General features: G+C 43.5%; 1 long non-coding RNA gene across 1 annotated transcript; it reads left to right on the top strand.

Moving 5' to 3' along the window:
- Nucleotides 1-16,217: 16,217 nt before the first annotated feature.
- On the top strand, nt 16,218-16,740 carry LOC311001024. Its single transcript, XR_014596123.1, has 3 exons — nt 16,218-16,348; nt 16,497-16,559; nt 16,727-16,740. It is a non-coding gene; the product is annotated as an uncharacterized lncRNA (long non-coding RNA).
- Nucleotides 16,741-20,301: the final 3,561 nt, after the last annotated feature.

The following is a 20,301-nucleotide window of genomic DNA, read 5'->3' as shown; positions in this document are numbered from 1 at the left end:
GGCTGATCTGTTGAACATGCAGAGACGCAGGCAGCAAACAACCTGTTACACCCTCTCTCTTTTTTTCCCCCTTCCTTTTTTTTGTTTTTATTGTAGCTTATTAAAATGCAAGATGATTTTTCTGACTGATTTATTGCCCGATGCCATGTAGCCTATCTCGCTTTCTTTCCCCCGCCCTCCGCCCGTTGTCTTCGTTGTTGCTTTGTTGTCACTTTGTAGCCGCTCCACAGAGCGCACATGGCTAATTAATATGCACGTGCTGACCATATGGTTGTGTCTAGACGTTCCGGGGGCGGAATATGAGGTGTGTTCATGTGCGCACCATTCTTGGATCCAGTTTGATTTATCAAAGAGAAATTGCGGAGAGTTGTGCACGCACAGTTTGATAGATCTGAAAAAGGTGTAAATATTTTGGATGTCTTTTCGCCGTAGGCCTAAGCAAAAAAATTAGTAGCAGCAGTTTTACACTGCTTACTTACAGTTTTGATAAATGAGGCCCCAGGCCCAGAGCCCAGATGCTCACAGCTGCAGCTTCTCCGTGGCTCATCCGCCGCGCTGTCCGTGGTGCTGAAGGTGACAGGTTAATTTGACAAACTGCAGCATAGTTCTGTTTGTTTATCATTTGTGTCAGTTTTGTTTGCAACTTGATAGTTTAGTGTTGAGATTAAGAACATCACTCCCTCATAAAAAAGTGATGAGGCATGCTGAAAAGAAAAAATCGAGACGCGCCTGGGTATCGCAGCTGTGTAAAAAAAAAAAAAAAAAGATGACGCGTCGGAATAGCGTTACTAAAAAGTGTCGGAATACCGGCATGTCTAGATAGAGGGATGTCGTAATAGCGGGATGTCTGAATAGCGGGCGGACCCCCATTCTCCTTTCTTCCTCGCGTCCCGCCGGTCAGCCAGCATGGGGAAGTGCAAGTTTTGCGAGCGTTGGCTGGAGGACAGCCGGTTTAAAAGCTGGCTTAAGCCTGTTGCCAATCCCGAGGAGGCCAGGTGCATTCTTTGTAAGAGGGATTTCAAATTTGGCACCATGGGAATTAGAGCGGTCGAATCGCGCAGTGCGGTAAGCATAAAATCGCGGCAGAGAGCCAAAAACAAACACCGGGCATCTCTCAGTTCTGTGTGGGTCCAGCACCCCAGCTAGCAACAACTGCCGCTACTAGCAGCACTGACCTGACACTAATCTTAGGCGGGACAGCAACATTAAAATCCGAGGTGTTATGGATCTTGAACACTGTGGTGAAACATCAATCCTACACCTCAAATGAAGGGATTGGCGATCTTTTTCGTGTGATGTTTCCTGATTCTCAGATTGCTAATAAATTTTCCTGCGGAAAGGACAAAACAACATACATTACGAGACACGGATTAGCACCTCACATCCAAAACCTGCTCTTCGACGAAGTCAACGGGTCTCGGTATGTGTTAATGTTCGATGAAACACTGAATCACAGCACGAAGAAGAAACAACTGGATGTCCATGTCCGATATTGGGTTGGAGATCAAGTACATTCCCGTTACCTGGATTCTCAATTCCTGGGACATTCAACAGCTCAAGATTTATTGCACCACTTCAAAGTAAGTAATAGGCTATATTTAATATTACATGATATATTGTGTTTTGTGAAAAATCCAAATCTTATTGGTTTAAGTGTGTTTTTACGTCTGTGTGGCGTTTGTGTTGAGCCCTGTCACTCTGTGACAATATAGTTGTTTTTTTAATCTGTCGGGCACAAACAAATATGTCTGTGGTATGAACGCCCTCTAGAGGTCATTGATGTTTAAGCTTTGAATCTCAGGCAAGCGTACTTTTGTCAATACTCAGTAAACAGTACATAAGTATAGTAGATAAACATGTTATTTAAATATACATATTGCTCCCTCCTGTGATTAGATTGTGATCAATATAGAGAGCCATAGAGAGGGAGGAAACGGGAGAGTAGGACTAGATGAGCGAGGAAGAGAGAAACTTAAATGTTAACTGAGAAATGCGTGCAGACAGAGGGCCCTAGTTTGGTGGCGCAGCGCAGGTGGCGCAAGGTAGCGCAGCCGGTGTAATGCAAGTTTCGACCAGCGCAGCCTAGCGCAAAGTCAGATTCGCAGATTTGCAGATCGCGCTGCTCTGAGATAGGTGTGGCCGCGCAGCAGGGGGAGGCGTCACAGTTTCAGCTTGGTGCAGTGGAAGTTTCGTGCGAAAATGTCCCGCCGAATGTGCGCTGAAAGCTCGCCACCTCAAACCAGGTCTACTCTCAGCGCAGGGCGAAGCGCAGCAGGTGCAGTGGAAGTTTGACAGACTGACGTGCAGTGCACACACGTCACCAAGACCTCACAGGCAGGTTTCCACTGTTCCAGGCACTTTTCAATGCAATAAATATCCACAATAACCACTGTTTAATGCAACTAATGGAATCAACACTTGAATTTATATCTATATTGATTGTCCCGTCACATCTGACAGTCAGATCAAAGACTGTCGGCACGCGTAATGGAAACTCCAGCTACATTAACACAGCAGGGACGAACTGGCACTGAAAAGCAGATTTACTAAAAAAAATTAAAGCCGCAAGCGGCGATGACGGGCCCTCGCTCGCCCATGCGACCGCGGGGCCTGAGGCATGTTGGGGCAGTGGCGTGAAGCAGAGTGGGACAAAAACTGGAAGGAGGCCAAAAAAAAGTAATATTCCCTTCATCCACAAGGGGGTTCTAAGCAGTTGTTTGTAGGTGTGTTCATGGGTGGTCCCTCATCATACATTAAGTTTTGAAAAAGTCTGATATTGCATAATATAATGACATGAAGGAGTTGGGGGAGGTTGGTGTTTCCTCCACCAGGGGCAGTAGGAGTATAGCAAGTTCTGAGCTGCATTCAAGGGTGGAATTTCATCACTTGAAGTTTTGATCAAATTGGATGATTTCTGTGTAAAATACGACACATTATTTTTCAACATGAGGGCAGCATGACTTCATATAGTTGCAGTGAAGTGTACTTCATACAAAAAGGGCATGTTGATTTTGCCAGGTAAAATAAACGAGGAATTGGAGTTTGGCAAGAAACAGCTAATTTTTGACCATGCCTGTGTGTCCTTTCTAACAGAAGAAAATGTTGGTGTTATTTATGTTTGGGGTCATTGGAGTCTATGTGTCTTAAGAACAGTAAGAGCATTTTGTTTATTTCAGGCATGATGACCTAATGGATTATTATCCTTTGTCATCCTACAAAATGAGTGACATTCTAATCATCTGTCCCCATCATTCCTTTGCAGTGAGATATTAATTTCTGCAGCAGAGGCACCTGGGGTGGAGAAGAAAGAGAACATCAAGTTTCTCTCAGAAGATGATGTTTTGGCTATCTAGGTGTGGTCCAGTGAAGAAAGCATCTCCGTGCCTTTCAATTGCCAGGTAACCATTCATATCTAACACATGTATGCACACATATTTTTTTACATTGCTCTTTTATTCCAGAAACCCCAAAATGCATAAGATGAGGTGTGACACATCTCTAGACAACATAATTAAGTTAATGGGAGAATTAGCCTAAGTTGTATAGGGATGCCTTTGACCTGAAGTAATGAGAATTTCACAGGATGACGTTTCAAAATGACTGGGAGACATAGACAAAATCCATTCATGTTCGGCAGCTTAAATGTTCACTTAGGGGTTGAAATTTTAATAGTAGTTGTTTTGTTTTGATCTTGCATTGAGGTGAGCCTCATTGGTCCAGCTCTGATGGAACAACGCAGAGATAGAAGCCCAACTTTGAATCTCTCCAGTTCGTCCTCCCACACTGGAAAGCAACATAACCTCACCTTTTTCACTCTTATGTATTGTCATTTATTCATCCCATTAAATCATCTAATGGCATGTTGTTGTGGCGTCGTCTTATTTATTTATTCAAACTGCAGCTTTCGGCAACATGTACTGTAAGAAAAAAAAAGTAGGTTGTAGGTGCTACGGTTTTTCACTGAAAATGTCACGTCAACAACAAAGGTGATTGAAACACATGTACCATCTGTACACCTCTTCCTTCACCACCAAAATATCCCATAATGTCATATAAACATCTCCCTCAGTAGTTGTACTTATTAACCTAAAATTTGGTATCCTACATGGACAGGAAATGTGTGAACCATATATATAATGCAACCTGTTTTAAAATAAGGATCACCTTTTTGCGAAAAATTTCAACCCTCCCCCCTCTAAAAAAATAATTTCAGAAGCTCAATTCTTAATGGAATGAGTCAATTCAGTATTTTATAGATATATATGTAAAGTGACAAAGGTTGTCAAACCATAGTTGTGGGTGTTAAACCTTATTGGAGCTTTTCGATAGCCTATGAAATTTACCTTGTGGCGCATTAACTAATAACATTGTGCACAGTATACAATCAATGTAGTTTTGTGTGTGTTTATGGACCCTGAGTCATGCAAATAAAGCTGAAGATGATGATGATGATGATTATGATGATGATGATGGGGAAAAAATAAACTATATCACTTTCTCACCAAATGGAGTAATTTTATTATGAACATGTAGTAAGTAAACCGTGTAAAAGTAGTTTTGAATAGACTATGGAACTATGACTATAATACTATGACTTTGAAACTATGAAACCAGGAAACCTTGACAGAAACTATGAAACTATGACTATAAAACAAAACTGAAGGCAAGGAAAGGCAAGGCAATTTTATTTGTATATCCTGTTTTTCACAAACAGTTTGTCTCAAAGGGTTCACATGACATCGTAACAACATCTTCTTTCCTTAGACCCTAACATCCACTGAGGAAAAACTCCATGGAAAACCCTTTTAACAGGGAAAAATTGGAGAAACCTCAGGGTGAGCAACAGAGGAGGGATCCCTCACCCAGGACGGACAGACGGGACATAGATGTTGTTACAGACAAGACAGTTTACAGTTTATGACAGAATGTGCGAAATGTGCATTATGAATTAATGGGGGCAGCTTCTGGTGACGGGGGGGGGGGGGGGGGGAGGACCGGGTGGTGGACTGGTCCATGGAAAGGGGGTCAGGCCGGTCCAGTAGCAGGGGGATCGCGGGGGCGGGTGCAGGTGCGGCTGGTGCAAAGAGATGGAGCTCCGGTGGATCTGCAAAAACACAGAGACAGGAGTGCGAGACACCAAGGCCAAACTACGAAGTGCAACAGAAAATGACAGTTCAAAAATATACTAAGAGAGGGGGGGGGGGCTCTGTAACCAGATGTGTCCCCCAGCAGTCTAAACCTATAGCAGGGTAGCTATAAATGGTTCAGAGCTACCTGAACCAGCCCCAACTAAAAGCCCTGTCATAAAGGAAGGTGTTAAGTCTCGACTTGAATGTAGATTTTGAAGTCTATTCTAAATGCTACAGGAAGCCAATGTAGAGAAGCTAAGGTGGGAGAGATGTGCTTTCTCTTACTGTTGTGGCTGTCTTTCAATAAACTTCAGCCGCTGAGGAACTTAAAGCTCTTTTGTGACGCGTCCAAAAACTCCATGGGTCCACGATCAGTTTAAAGTGTTTACTGTGACAAAAATCAAAAAGAGCCAACAAGCAGTTATATCAAAAGGGAAATTAATACGTGCCCTTTCAATAAATAATAATAATGATACTGGTGAGATGATAAGGTGAAAATGATGGTAAATTGACGGTCAACAAAAAATATATGAGCTTAGTTCTCTCTCTCTCTTTGTGTTCAAAACTCCCGCCACCACACACACACACTCACTAAGTAAAGAAAATAACCACACCCCCTCAATGTGTGAATGCAAATGACATCATCAACGCAATGACGTCAAACCTACAGCAAAATGGCAGGCAGAAATATATTTTAGCTTCTACACTTATTAACTCCTGTCAAAACCCTTGCTGCAGCGTTCTGGACTAGCTGGAGACTCTTGAGAGAGTTTTTTCTGGCATCCTGACAGGAGAGAGTTACAGTAGTCTAGCCTATAAGTGATAAATTCGTGCACCAGTTTCTGGAGCGCCTTGTCTTCTTTGCTGGTGGCACAGAGTCCTCTGAAGTCATCTTCATCATCTACATCCTCACTAGAAAGAGGAGACATAGCCTCAGGGCTGGGGGGCTGCAGTGCTGTGGGTGCCAGATGGTCCTGGGGTCACTTGGTCATCCTCTTGGCTTTGAAAATGGAGACAAATAAATAAATGAATACAATAAATGGAATTAATAGTAATAATATAACTAATAATAATAATGCAGTTAATACAGTGACACCACCGCTCTGCAGCACTACAACCCGCTAACCCCCTAAGCCCAGCCCTGCAGCCTTCCCTCCCACAGCTCTAGGTAGCTAAGTTACAGCTAGTAATTACTGTACAGCTGTAGTTGTACCTTGCTATACGTATTACCTACTGTATATCACTGTAGTGTCATTGACTCTGCAACACCAACACACGAACAGTAGGTGGAAGTAAAGGACCGTGTATAAAGTCGAGCAGTGAGTACGCTTTCTATCTGCAAGGCCACCATGGCGTCTGTTTTGATTGCAGAACTGTACAAATAGACCCAAAATGGTCAAGAAAGGGCAAGGAAACAATATTAGTTGTAGGACTACATTTGAGGGATTACCTGTTTACCAACAAATCAGGATGTGTGTGCAGCCTGACTGCAGAAAGAACCGGTTGTCATGGTTACCTCCATGGGTCCAGTGTAGTCAAAACGGTGTTAGCTAGCGATGTCGTCAGCCTACTACAACAGTTTATCGCCTTCTGATGTAGTGTGTGTTTTATACATAGACTGTAGGTTTTATAACGGAATGATAAAGAAAAGAAAAAAACGTCATCACGGAGGATCAAGTTTATACCGCGGCAACGGCAACTCAGCCACGGGACAAGACACGGACACTCGGAGCATGGCGTTGGTTACCGTAAAAACAACTGTCCATCCATAACGTTACCTACAGACAGTAATGTTCAGGAAAACACTCACGATTACAAAACTTCGTGGCTGTGAGGAGGACTGATGTGCTGCCTGGTCAGAGATGAGGGAAGAGGACGGACCTGTCTAAAGTCTGGAACAACTGCATAACGTAACTGTAACGTGACGTGATGGCTGAGTATGTACCGGTAATGTAAAACAATAAAGCTTACCGTATATAATCACTGCTTTCTTTCCATTGTGAACTCGTCTTCAGTTGTTGTCGTAGTAAAAATTTCACAACCCCTTAGCTGCAGTTACAGCTGTGCTGTGCCTGTGGGCATTTAGCTGTTGTTAGCTGTTGCTGTTCTCTTTCTGCAGGCGACATGCGCAGTAGAACGTCTGTGACGTAGGCAGGTAATCCCTCTATAAAATCCCAGTTTACCCGCCAGGTTACTACCAGAACCACAGTGTTTTTGTTCTGTTTTACAGTTTTATATTCTTTCTTATTGTTATCTTTCTCCTATTTTTATCCTGCATCTTATTCTATTTTTGTTTTGTAAAATTGTATTGTTGTTTGAGGCTGTTATTTTTTCTTGTTGTTTTTAACTCATTGAGTGCCGCGCTCCTTTCCAAAGTTTTAGTCAAGTGTACCGGCAATTTAGACCATTTTTGACTTTTTATGTAGAGCCACAGTGTATTCTATATTATTGCCACCAACACATACTGTGGCTCAATTGAAAGGTTTAACTTAATGCTTCAAGTGGCCACAAACCGTTTGTTTCTACGTGCCTCCGTTCCTGAGAAAAGTCAAGCTAAACATGGCTGGGTTTCACCAAAATCCCTCCTTTTTTTCTAGAAAAGGAGATAGAGCGTCTTTTATGAAAGGTGCGCTGTTTGTGTCTGTCGCTCTTCTCACACTCGCATTTCTGGATCAAATGGCTCGTATAAGATAAATATATACAACAATGGTTGTTCTATTCACAAAACCACCAGCGGGGGCGGGGGGGGCGCCACTAAACAACAATAACACAGACGCACCGTGCCGTGTCACAGCTTCTCGCCGCGGAGCGTGAGGGTCAGTCGGCCACCGCGGCTCGGGAAGACCGGTCTCGCCGGTGGTCGCGGTCCTTCTGTGGTACGGGTCGGTGATGCCGGTCTGCTTTGGCCCAGAGACCATCAGATTTTACCGCGGGAGGACTTTGGGGAGGACACGGTGTTGCTCCAGATGAAGAATGGGCGGACTGTCGGCTGAGAGCTTCCTGTTTCAGCTCCGAGCAGCTCGAGCAGCTGGAGCAGCAGCGCGGGTGAGAGCAGAGCAGCTGCGCTGCATCTGCATGCAGAACTCGTTTGCAGAAGCCGAGTTATGATAAAAACTTCCAGATCATGAGCTGTCATGTGACTTTGATCGTCATCTATTTCAGTTCTCCTCGTCGTAGAGTCCCCAAATTTACATATAATGTGTATTAAAGTGTCTATTTTCATAATTAAAAAAAAAAGCAAAAAACGTAAAATTACGTTGTTGGCACTCAACGCATGGGAACGAAAAACGAGAAATTACGTGGTTGGCACTCAATGAGTTAATCTTCGTGCTTTAGTCTCCTTGCTTTTCTTGTTTTACCTCCTATTTGTTCAGTCAAAATGTAAAGCACTTTGAACGGCATCTGTTTGCTTTGAAAGGTGCTATATAAATAAAATTTGATTGATTGATTGATTGAAGTAGCAGTCTTCTTTTGCGGTAGGTGTTGTCATAGCATCACTATTAGCATAGAAGCTAAAACTAGTTGAAATTTGTTTTGCCACTAATTAAACTGTGTTTGATGCTGTTTTTATTTTTTATTTCATTTTAGGATATGGATTCACCCACCAAATATTCGGTCACCACCGACGAGGAAATTAACAACGTCCGCAAGGACTTGGTAATTGCCGCTGTAAGTATTACTTTATTTTTGGTGTAAAATGGGATAAATTAAAACATTGAATTAATGTGGTTCAATACAAAAGAAATGTTTATGAATTAACTGAGCGGTAGAAAGTGACTAGCTGGAGGTGAGCACATGGTTAGTTTAAGAATAATGTCTGTGGACACCGACATGTGAAGCCACTTGTTGACAGATGATTAGCATACACACCATATTAGCAATGTTGATATTAACATTATATGATAATTATCTTCGACGTCCGACGGGATGTGCGACTGACGAGGGTGGGGGGTTAATTATTAACCCGGGTGAGGGGTTAATTATTAACCCCCCCCCCCTCCCGCCAGTCGCGCATCCCCTCGACATCATTAACTCCTGTTAATGTAACCATTGTAAATGAGAACCAGAGACAAAAAGAGAAAAAAGAAAGTCGATTTTTAAAAATGTGTTGTGTCAGCCCTAATCGAGTGTATTATGTAGAATAACACAATTGTGATCTAGAAACATCCATTATTATTTTTTTCCTGAGAAATATAGTGTAATATGTGTTGTCACTTATCTGTGGGGTGTGTATCTGTGCTAATTAATTTTTCTATTGTTGTTTTGTTTATTTGTGTGCAGTATACATCCAGTGACCCCAAAGTTGGGGAGAGGGAGAAGTTACACACTATAAACCATGCCCACGAGCAGGCAATAAGTCTATTAATTAAAAAGGACAGGCTCCTCAGAGCCGAAAAACAGCGGTCCCTCATAAGGGAAAACAAATTAAAAGCTCTGGAGAAGGACAACCTCCAGCTCAGGCAGCAGCTGGAGGTTGTCCTGGCCTCAGCTGCATTTGCTATGGATGGTGAGTGCTAGTTTCTAAGTGTCAAAGACATTTTCTGTTATGAAATGTATAAAGAAATTACACACTGTAACTTTGTTTTGTCATTTGTCTGCAGAAGAAGACAAGGCCCCCCACTGCAGCCCACCCCCTCCACCAGCGGCAGAGCCCACCCCCCACCCCCCCCCCCCACTTCATGTCTTGAATTATTTTTTATTAGTTTTTTGTTTTTTGTTTTAATTTGTTTGTTCTATCTTGTTGTTTGTAAATAAAAGTGTTTATTGTTCTGAAGTAGTTGTAGTCATCATTCTTATATAATAACATTGCATTTACTTTCCATAGTATTTTACAGATACTGCAAGACATACGGAAACATAGGTAAATTCAATCAAATTGTAAAGAGACATTAAACAAATCAAAGTATTGAAATTATGATGAAAAACTATACTCTGAGGGACTCTTGATTTTGCTGCTCAGCTAAAAAGAAGACAATATTACATGAAATGTAAACCACATTGGTTTGAAAAGAGGAATACACAGAACTAGCAGAAGTCTAGCTTTTTTTCCAGATAGACACAGAAGCAGATGTGGTGTATAAAATTTGTATTGTCTTTTCTGTTGTGTTACAAAAATGGTGTAACTGCAGCTGTAGTCTTAATTGTTGTTGAGGAAATGTGCATTGTTCAGCTATAGAGACCAATGACTAAAAATGTAGTATAACAGTAGTAACCTATTTATAGACACACACTAAAAATGTCATAAAGAGTAGAGTTTTGAGGTGGGATTTGTACGTGCATAAGAGCATGATGTAAAAAAAAAAAAGACTATAATGTGACAAAAGACTGTTGAGTCAAAAAAAAAAAAACACTTGGAGTTGTTGCAGAGAACTTCAAGGATAAATTAAGTATTTCTTTTATATTTTATTGTATAGTATTCCATTCTATTAAAACAAACAAGCAAAGAAAAAAAAATTACCCCAGAAGACACATAGCAAAGAATGTCAGTCTTGTCTGGCTCACACTCCAGAACAGAAGGTGGCGGTAATGCACCAAAAGCTGGATGCCAACCCCCGTAAAACTAAAAGAAGAAGAAGAAGAAGACACATAGCAACCGTAACTAGGGGGTCGGAGGTTGTGCTGCGCTGTGATTGGTCAGTTTGAATTTGAAGTCCAGCAGTATAAATAGGATGAGCAGGCGTTCCCTCCTTCCGTTTGTTTCAAACTCTGAGTTGACAGCAGGCTTGCATCTAAACTCATTGCGAGAGACAAACACCCTGTAGGCTTTTGCTAGAGAAGTGCTTTTCAAAGCTTGTTGCAGAGAGAACACTTTTCGACCTCAAACCTCATACACCACCTTCAACTTCACCACCCAGATTTCACCTACGCGGGACCAGCCACTCTTTACAGTAAGTACATTGTGTGTAACTTAGAGCTTGGTTGTTGCCTTGTCGTGTTGCTCTTGCTTGTGGTATTAATTGTGTTGGTGTGTTACAAACTAAGCTGTGCCCTGCAGTAAATTAATTGAAACGTTTTGTTGAGCTCAGCCTGGCATAGCAGCTAGTTAGCATCGTGGCCAGGTAGCGTTAGCGTCTGAGCTAGTTAGCTGCAGCTACGTAGGAGGACACAGTGGTTATTTCAAAGTTATGGAGTGATAAGTTGTAGTGGTGCCCAGTGAGCTCCGTCGGTAGTCGGTACTCTTCTTCCCTGAAGCCCCCGTATCTGGGGGCAGTCTGACAAGGCCTGAGTCTGCACAAGCAACAAGGTAGTGTGACAGTGGTGGTCCTGTCACTATGCCTCCAATTGATCATGTGCCCTGGCTACTTGGCCAAGGGGATGTCCCTTTGGGTGACTGGCAAGCGCGCATGACTCTTACCCGGGAGGTGTGGGTTCAATCCCCGCCCGGGCCCTCTTAACCTTGCCACATTCTGGCGTTGTCGGCAGGATCCATGTAGCACTAGGGGTGGGTCCATGGATTCCTAATGTGTGGCAGCCTGCGCGGAAGCACGAGGACGTGCTTGTGAAAAGAGGGGGAGAGATGTGACAGTGGTGGTCCTGTCACTATGCCTCCAATTGATCATGTGCCCTGGCTACTTGGCCAAGGGGATGTCCCTTTGGGTGACTGGCAAGCGCGCATGACTATTACCCGGGAGGTGTGGGTTCAATCCCCGCCTGGGCCCTCTTCACCTTGCCACAGTAGCACACACAGAGACATGTAATGCTGCATATCAATAGAAAGCTTAGAATCTCCGCTAAACGCTCATATAAACTATTCGTAGGACCAACAAACACAGTTGCAACATCGAGCTAGACAGAGAAACCGAGCCAGTAAAGAGGCTTCTTTGATGTGATAATGAGCTAATGGTAGCCACACGATGGTAGCATATATGCTTGTGGAGATTGGAGGTTGACTTTCATTATTAAGGTATTTAACAGCAATAGTATTTTTAGTCATTAACTGTAGATGCTAAGTATTGAATTAATTGTGTTGTATAATTAATTGACTGGGTCTTTATACTTGACATGTGGACATATTTGATGAAAGTCAGAATGTGCTGTGGTGGTGAACAGTTTTGGTTTTGTTAAGTGAAAAGACTTAAACAGCATGGTGATGTTTTTGTCTTTGTTTTTAAAGTCCCTGGAAAGTGAAATTGGAGTTTTGTTTCAAAATATATTAAAAGTGTTCGAAATTTATTGATAAAAACATGCAAAAAGACTCATTTCTGCGCAGTGCTTAATTTTAGAGGTTAGGGTTTCACAGTTTCACTCTGCTTCAGTGGTCTTTGTTTTTAAGGGCAGGCTTACAGAGGGGGCACCGTGACGCACTGGCGTCCCTACTTTCATAACTCCTCCCATGTGCACAGTGTCAGGACTGGCTCCTTTTCCTGACAAACAAAACGAGGAGAGGGGAAGGTGCCGACAATAATCACATGTATTATAACAAAAGGTCAACAATGTCCAAAGGTAAACAATCAGTAGTGGAGGATATCAGTGGTGAGTGCGGGTGCATGGATGGATATGTAAGTGTTGTCTTTGCATTAAAACCAAGAGGGCAGATGCAGCGGGGAAGCTGCGGGACGCCAGGCCATGGAGGGAATGAGAGAGAGCTAGACGGCGTTCTCCACCCAGCTTTTAGGAACGTGGCCACGCCCCCCCCCAGCATGCACACCGGAGGCCCATGAGTAATCCTGAGGGAGAGAGACAGGAGAGCGAGAGGGCGCCACACACACACACACTCATACACACCCACTTGGGGTTGTCACAACAGTAATATTATAAATACTTCAAGAATGCCAACGAGCGTCTGCTGCCACTACCCCTAGAGCTACCAGCGCCGCCGGAGCTACCAGTCCACTAGCTTGGTCTCTGTCTTAATAAAATGTAATGCAGACTTATCAGGTCATTGTAAAACATTTATTTATTGATGTAAATGTGGTGTTATTTGAACATAGTCTATACAGATCCCAGAGGCAGCGCTGCTCTTATGTGAAACATGAAGCTCCACTTTTAATTCAAACAAACTAATGAGACCGTGGGACCAGCCGGCGCCCGGTGGCAAAACTCTAAAAGCCCAAACAGCCACAGTCCAGGTGAACCTCTGCAGCGTCCGTCCCACAGCTCACCGACACAGCAACGGCTACACCGGCAACAACACTGAGGTCCCGCCGCCGTCAGCAGATGAATCTCTGCTTGCCCTGATAGCGTTAGCTCGGCGGCTAGCGCTAGGCCCGTCGTCCTGTGCTGACGGTGGCGGCCCTCATTGTTGTTGCGGTGTAGCCTTCAAGGCTCCCGCTGCTGTGGCGGTGAGCCGTGGGTCCGATGCTGCAGTGGCTCGGGACCATGGAGGCTCGGGGTGAACGGGACGAACGGGGCTAGCCGCCGAGCTAACGGTTAGCGCCGGGCTAGTCGAGCTAACGCGTTAGCGCCAGGCTAGCCGCCGAGCTAACGCTATCAGGGTAGCGGAGATTCGTGTGCCCCCAGCATATTTCCCTCACTGCTCAGTGTGTATCCGAGACATTTAGATAAGAGCTGGACTCAGACTCAGGCTCAAGCCCGTAGCTGCTCGGGTACGATGTGACAGTTAGCAGTAGCAGCATTTGATTGACAGTTGAAACTTGACGAAGCTCAGCAAGTGGGCGGGGCTTCTGTGCCTGCAGCAGACATCCAGAGCTGAGAGAACTGCCTCATTTAGTCATGATTTTAAAACCTAATTTCACCTACTAAACGAATTTTTCTAGCATCCAAAATTGGCAGGATGGTTAATAGGACATATGTCTGGGATGTGATTAACTCAGAAGACGAATCCAGTGTCACTTTTCAGGGACTTTAATGCTAAATCTATCTATCTCGTATTTGATGTTGTGTGCGTGTGTGTGTGTGCGTGTGTGCGTGCGTGCATGTGTGCATGCGTGTGACTGTTGTTGTCTATATGTTATTCAATTGAACTGCTCAGGCTGCCCTTTTAATTGCCCCTCGGGTATAAATAAAGTTTTTTTGTATTGAATTGAATTAAATATAAGAACAGTGGAGAGGTGTGACAATAGCCTTTGTACCTGTGCTGTGTTTCATTGAGTAATCTGTAGACTATAAGTGCTTGTGGGGGGACTAGTGTGATTTCAAAAGTTTTCTTTAGGCCAAAACTTTATCAGAATAATACTGACTTTACAGTGATGTGTTTGAGCATGTTTCAGTACAATTAAAGCTGCATAAATGCTTGTGGGGACAAAGTGGCTGAACTGTTATTCTGTAGATGCAAAGTAATGAAGTAATTGTATTGAGTAATTGATTGATTGACTGTGTCTTTCTACTTGTAGATGCCCCGTGGCAAGTACCACCGTCGTGTCGAAGCAGCTAAGCGGAGGGAGGCGGCACGACGGGCTGAGGTGTTTCATCCTCAGCCGGCCCCCAGTGTTTCTGGTGACAGTAAGTAGTCTTAAAATCAACATTTCATTTATGTGGTAATGTATCATATGTGTTGAAGTCTTAACTATGTGCATTTCTATAGTCTGTTAGTGTTTACATATTGTGGTTAAATACTACTGGAAGTTGGCCTTTTTTAAGACAATCATTTTATCTTCAACAGCTCATGGCACAGGGTGGCGCCATCGAGTTCGCCAATGGCCATTTTCGGAGCTCACTGGGCACCACTACAAAATGGTCATTCCTGCCGAGGTCCCTGGCAAGAAGGTATGTACAAACTATAAAGTAACACAGTAGTTTGAAATGTTTGTTTTCATCCTAAGAGAAATTCTGTCTTTTTGTTCCAGTTTGTTCTTGTCATAGGGGCGTCCCATCTGCGTGAGCTTGCGGATGGGACCGCGCGGATGCCAGGGGATCGCTACACCTTTGGCTTCCTGTCCGTTCCTGGGGCGTGCGCAGATCATCTCAGCACCGAGGTTCAGCGCGCTGTTCTTCTCAGCACCGAGAAGCACGCTGTTCCTCGGACGCCTGACGCTGTCTGTGTCATTGCGCCAGGAAACAACCTCACGGCCAGTCCCACCCCCGAACACGGTGGGAAAGCCTTTGCTAAGTACCTGACTACTGTACTGAACAAATGGCCGTCTGCAGAGGTATGTTTTATTAAAAAAAAAAAATGAAGTTGCTGTGTACAGGTCCATAGGTTTTTTTTTTAGTTATTAACGATTATTTTTGTGTTGTTATATCTAGGTTTTTGTCGCTGACCTTGTACCACGCTTGAAGGTCACGGAGGGGATCCAACAGCTATTCCGGAATCAATTTTCCGCCGTGTCAAAACAGTTGGGTATGTTTGAAAATAATGATATGGCTGCAATTGTATTTGAGAATTATATAATTTATAATATTATCACCTTAATGGTTTTCTGACCTTAAATTGACACTGCCTTTTTGAAACGTGTTTTTTATGATCAATGTTTTTTTTTTTTTTTTTTTCTTTTTATAGGTGTTAAGTTTTATCACCATTTTGACCGCTTCCCCCTCAGTAACCGCAGACTCTGGGCCCGTGATGGTGTAAGTAGAATGTATTTTAATATCACCAATATGAAGTGATACAACATGTTCAGTAAAAGTCGCATTTTTCAAATTAATGTTTAATCTTTTGTTTGTGTCATTGTAGATTCACCTCAGCGGTAATGCAGGAATGGCTATTCTTGTAGACTGTCTGTGGGTTGCCACCATCGGGCACCTGGAGAGACCAGCACCTCCACCACAGGTGCAGTACCTGGTTTCTCCAAAGCCTCAACCAACGCCTGACAAGCGGGTGGTTCCCGTTCTGGTTCTGGTGGGGAAGGAGACCCCTGACAATACTCCACGACTCCCCCCCACCAAGTGGACAACTTTTCGGTCCGGCAGGAAGGTAAGAGGTTGAACACTGTGACTGCGCTTGGATGAAAGAAAGAGAACATTGTCAGTTGATCCTAATTTTTTGTGCCATTTGTCATTACAGCGTAGCCACCCCGGTGACCAGGAGCACGACTCTGAGGAGCACGGCTCTGATGACGAGGATTCAGAGGTGGTTCAGTGTACGGTACGTATGTTCTTATTTAACTACACAACAGTGATAGTTTGTGTTTGCTTCATTTAAGAAATTGCAGGCTTTACAAAGAAGCTACATGTCTTTCTTACAGATGGATGACATTTCGGTGGCCTTGAAGGCGGAGTGTGACATTCCATCGAATCCTGCCCGGTTTTCGCCAAACATTCTGGAGGCCATGGACACGCTTGTTCCATCGGCTCTCGGCGGCGTTCCCACAGGCAACAAGGTAGATAATGTGAAATTTACAGTACTTGTGATAGATGAAATATAAACTTGGTTTTTGTTTCGTCTAGACTGGAAATAATGCAACAGTGTTTGTGTTTAAAGGGTTGTAATCTGTATTTGACGATTTGATTATTTTTTTCTGACATTAGCCCCCGCCTGTGAAACGCCAACGCAAACCTGTTTCCCTGAAGCCCAGACATGCTAGGAAGCAGGTATGTAATGATTTAATCCAGATGGAGATTGTGCTGCAGGTTGAGCAGTTAACAGCAGTTAGAATGTATGTCTAGAATGTATGTCTGTCGTGTAGTTACTGTGAAAAATGACGTCATTGCTTGTTTTTTTAGGATGATATTTATGATCCTATTTTCTGTATTTGCAGGTGGTGGCGGCACGTACCGCTCCTGTGTCTGCCAGTGTCATGCAGGAGGCGGCGGCGGTAAAGGTAGGTGCAGTTGTGTTAATGTATCCAAAAGTTGGATGTGAAACAGTACTTTATTTAAGGTACAAATGTAGGTATTTCACAGCATTTAAGCAAACCCTGTGAGCATTTATATAATAGGTTAAAGGAAAATATATAAATGTGTACGGTATTTCCTTTGTAGTCGAGGTTTTCTTTCTTTCTTTCTTTCTTTCTTTCTTTCTTTCTTTCTTTCTTTCTTTCTCTAGGTCGTGACCTCAACATCCGTGTTGACTGTCCGTCCTGAAGCCCGGCTCGGGGAGCAGGAGGTAAGTAGAGTTATTTGAAGGACTCTTGCATATTCTCTGCTGTTGTGGCTACTGTGGTTGCATGATTGTTGAATGATAATGTCTGTGTATGTCATTGCTAATGTGCTTTCTTTCTCTGTCTGTTAGGAGGCGACACTCAACCCCGTGTCGACCTGTGCTGCGTCGGCGACCACTCTTCCTCCCGGTGTCCTTCCTGCGGCTGTCCCTCCTGTGGCTGTTCCTCCTGCAGCTGTCCCTCCGGCCCCACTGCCTGTCCAGCCTTCAGGTCAGCGTATTGACCCCTTGCCTTGCAGGTGTAAAGACAATCAGCCTCACGCAGTAGTGTCAGGGAGCAGCCCGCGTAAAGCATCGTCCCATTTCGATGTCGATGCTTACGTATCATGCAGTGTCGTTGCAGCAGTCAGACATAGTGTCTCTCCAGTTTGTACCTGGCGCGCAGCAGACATTGATGATGTTTGTGTTGAGGGGGGGAAGTTGGCAGCTCAGGTGGGAAATAGAAGGGGTGGGTTCGGCCAGCAGCAGTTTGGTCTGTTTGGTCAGAAGTGGAAAGTGGATGTTGGTCAGGCTGTCGACAAGGAGTTCGAAGATGGGACTGCGTTGGGCGAAGAGCTGCAGGAGCATCTGTTGAGGGATGGAATGTGTGTGTTGCATCTCCACAGAGCAGTTAGCTTGATCATTTGGCACGAGACGTACTTCGCAGTGGTGGATTGTAGGGAGCGCAATGCTTCAGCGTTGGCTTGTTCAGACACGGGTCGGTCTGCTTGATTGCAGTTGTTCCCATGAGAGCAGAATTCAAAATTTAGTTAAAATTCTGATATTTGCCAAACTTCATCAGCCATGACTCCAGAATATTCTCAATTTTTTTTTGGAAGATTGAAAATGTATTTAGCAGGAATTGGATGATATGTGTTAACAGTACTGTTTACAGTCAAACGTTTTCATGCACTGTAGGCTCAATTTCTGCTTAATCAAAAATCAGAGAAACAAGTTTTGTGGAGGACGGTCTCAAGATGCTCTGTAGCAAGTTTGGTGACAATTGAGCAAAAATTGTGGGAGGAGATACATTTTCAAAGTTTTACAGTTATTGAAAAAAACAGAGTGATGGACTTCATAATTTGTAATGAGTTGAGGCGACATTTTGGTGAAGTTTCAAAACTTTAGCATCTACCGTTGGTTTGGTAGGAATTTTTTAAGTTTTTTAATTTAAACGCTTATTGTGCCCCCCCTAGGAGGGGGGTGGGGGGGCACATGTCCTTGGAGTTGAGTTAATCTGGCATGGGTTAGGATGTTTCTGTAAAGTTTGGTGAGTTTTCGCCCATGGGAAGTATGACTTCCTTGGAAGAAGAAAGAAAGAAAGAAGAAGAAGAAGAAGAATTCCTCGGAATACAATAGTGTCCTGGCAGCTTAGCTGCCCGGACCCTAATGATGCGGGGTTGTATTAGACATTTTGGCTTTATAAATATGGAATTTACCTAGTAATATGAAAAGATTAATTATGTTAAATTTATTATTGTGAAAGGAGGAGCCGAAAATAATAATTATACGGATAATACAGACATTAAGTTAATGACATTAAGTTAATGCTCACTGGAATTTTTTCATGCTTAAGCTAACCATGTGCTCAACTCCAGCTAGTTACTTCCTACCGCTCAGTGACTTCATAAATGTATTTCTTTTGTATTGAGCCTACAATAATTCAATGTTTTAATTTTTCCCATGTTGCACAAAAAAAAGTTAATACTCACGGCGGCGATGACCAAGTCCTTGCGGACGTTGGTGGTTTCTTCGTCGTCGGCTTTTTGATACTTTGAAGGAGACTCCATGTCCTAAAATAAAATACAAAGTAAAAACAGTATCCAACACAGTTTCATTATTGGCAACAAATATTTGAACTAGTTTTAGCTGCTATGCTAATAGCCATGCTATGAAAGAAACCTACAGCAATGATCGAGTGCTTCCTCTGGTAGTGGATTGGCGGCTAAACTGGCGTTTTTATGCGCTGTTGACGGTGCATTGATCACGACGTGCAGCACGCTACGTCACCAAAATAAAAGCGTACATGATGGCACAAAAAACCCAACATGAGGCTACATATTTATATATTATATATTTTTAAAATGAACCTCTTCATGCTGAGGCAATTTTTGGCAATTTCCGCATGTTTTTGTATCACTGCAATTAAAGCTTTATTATTAAGTTACCAATTTCGTTGATTGGATGGTTTTTTCGTTACCTTTTGGAATTTGTTATCATTATGAACTCAACTTTTTCTATGTTATGTAACCCTAACCCATCTAAAAGAAGTACCACGCGGTGATTTTTGTTTGGAGGTGCATTCAAACGCCACAGACCGTCTCTATACACGGCATGATATGCCAGTACATTGCATGTTCCCCGGGTCCTTTGGGGGAAAAGCGGGGAACATAGGACCCTTTTGGGGAAAAGTGGGGAACATAGGACCTTTTTTTAGAAAAAGGGTTCTATGTTCCCCTGTCCCATGCAAAGTGGGGAACATAGGACCCGGGGAATATAGGGATGATCCCAACAAGCCTACACAGAGGAGAGAGGATCTTGCTATGATTAAATAAATAGAAATACGTCTGGTAGTGTGGAGCTGCTTTTCTCATAGAACTGTGAGCTGTGAACGTATGTAATATGCATAATTATTAAATAGATTACGTACCTGGTATTCCACCCAGCTCTATACTGATGGATTCCCAAATATACGCCTTCTTTGTGGCAACACGTTAGGCTGTTAAGAGTTTGGTCGTATATTTCCGGGTGCTGCTGCACCAAAACCACCAACCTCTGGTTATCAATTTCGGCCATGTTTCACTCGTTGCCTGGCAACCCCACACATTCGATTGAGTTTACCGTCGCGGCAGACGGCAGAAGTTTAAATATTTGAACTTGGGACGGCATTGCCGTTTGCCGTTGCCGTCCACGGAATTTTTTTCCCGTGCTCCCCCAAGTTTTACCGTCGTCCTCTCGTCCACTAACATGGAGTCCGGCATGCCGTCTGCCGTTTACCGGACTCCATGTGAACGCAGCATAAGCCTGACACGGTTACATGCTGCCACTCAGACATATCGCCATTCCGACATTTTACTATTCAGACATACCACCATTCCGACATGCAAACGTCCTGCCATTCCGACAGTTTCGTCCCGCCATTCCGACAAGGCTTTAATTTCCATAAGGAAATGTGCCTTACTCCGAGCGGCGGTT

The sequence above is a fragment of the Trachurus trachurus genome, assembly GCF_905171665.1.
Source record: "Trachurus trachurus genome assembly, chromosome: 17".
Taxonomy (NCBI): domain Eukaryota; kingdom Metazoa; phylum Chordata; class Actinopteri; order Carangiformes; family Carangidae; genus Trachurus; species Trachurus trachurus.
Note: the sequence above shows the minus strand (reverse complement) of the source record. Positions and strands in the feature narration are given on the sequence as shown.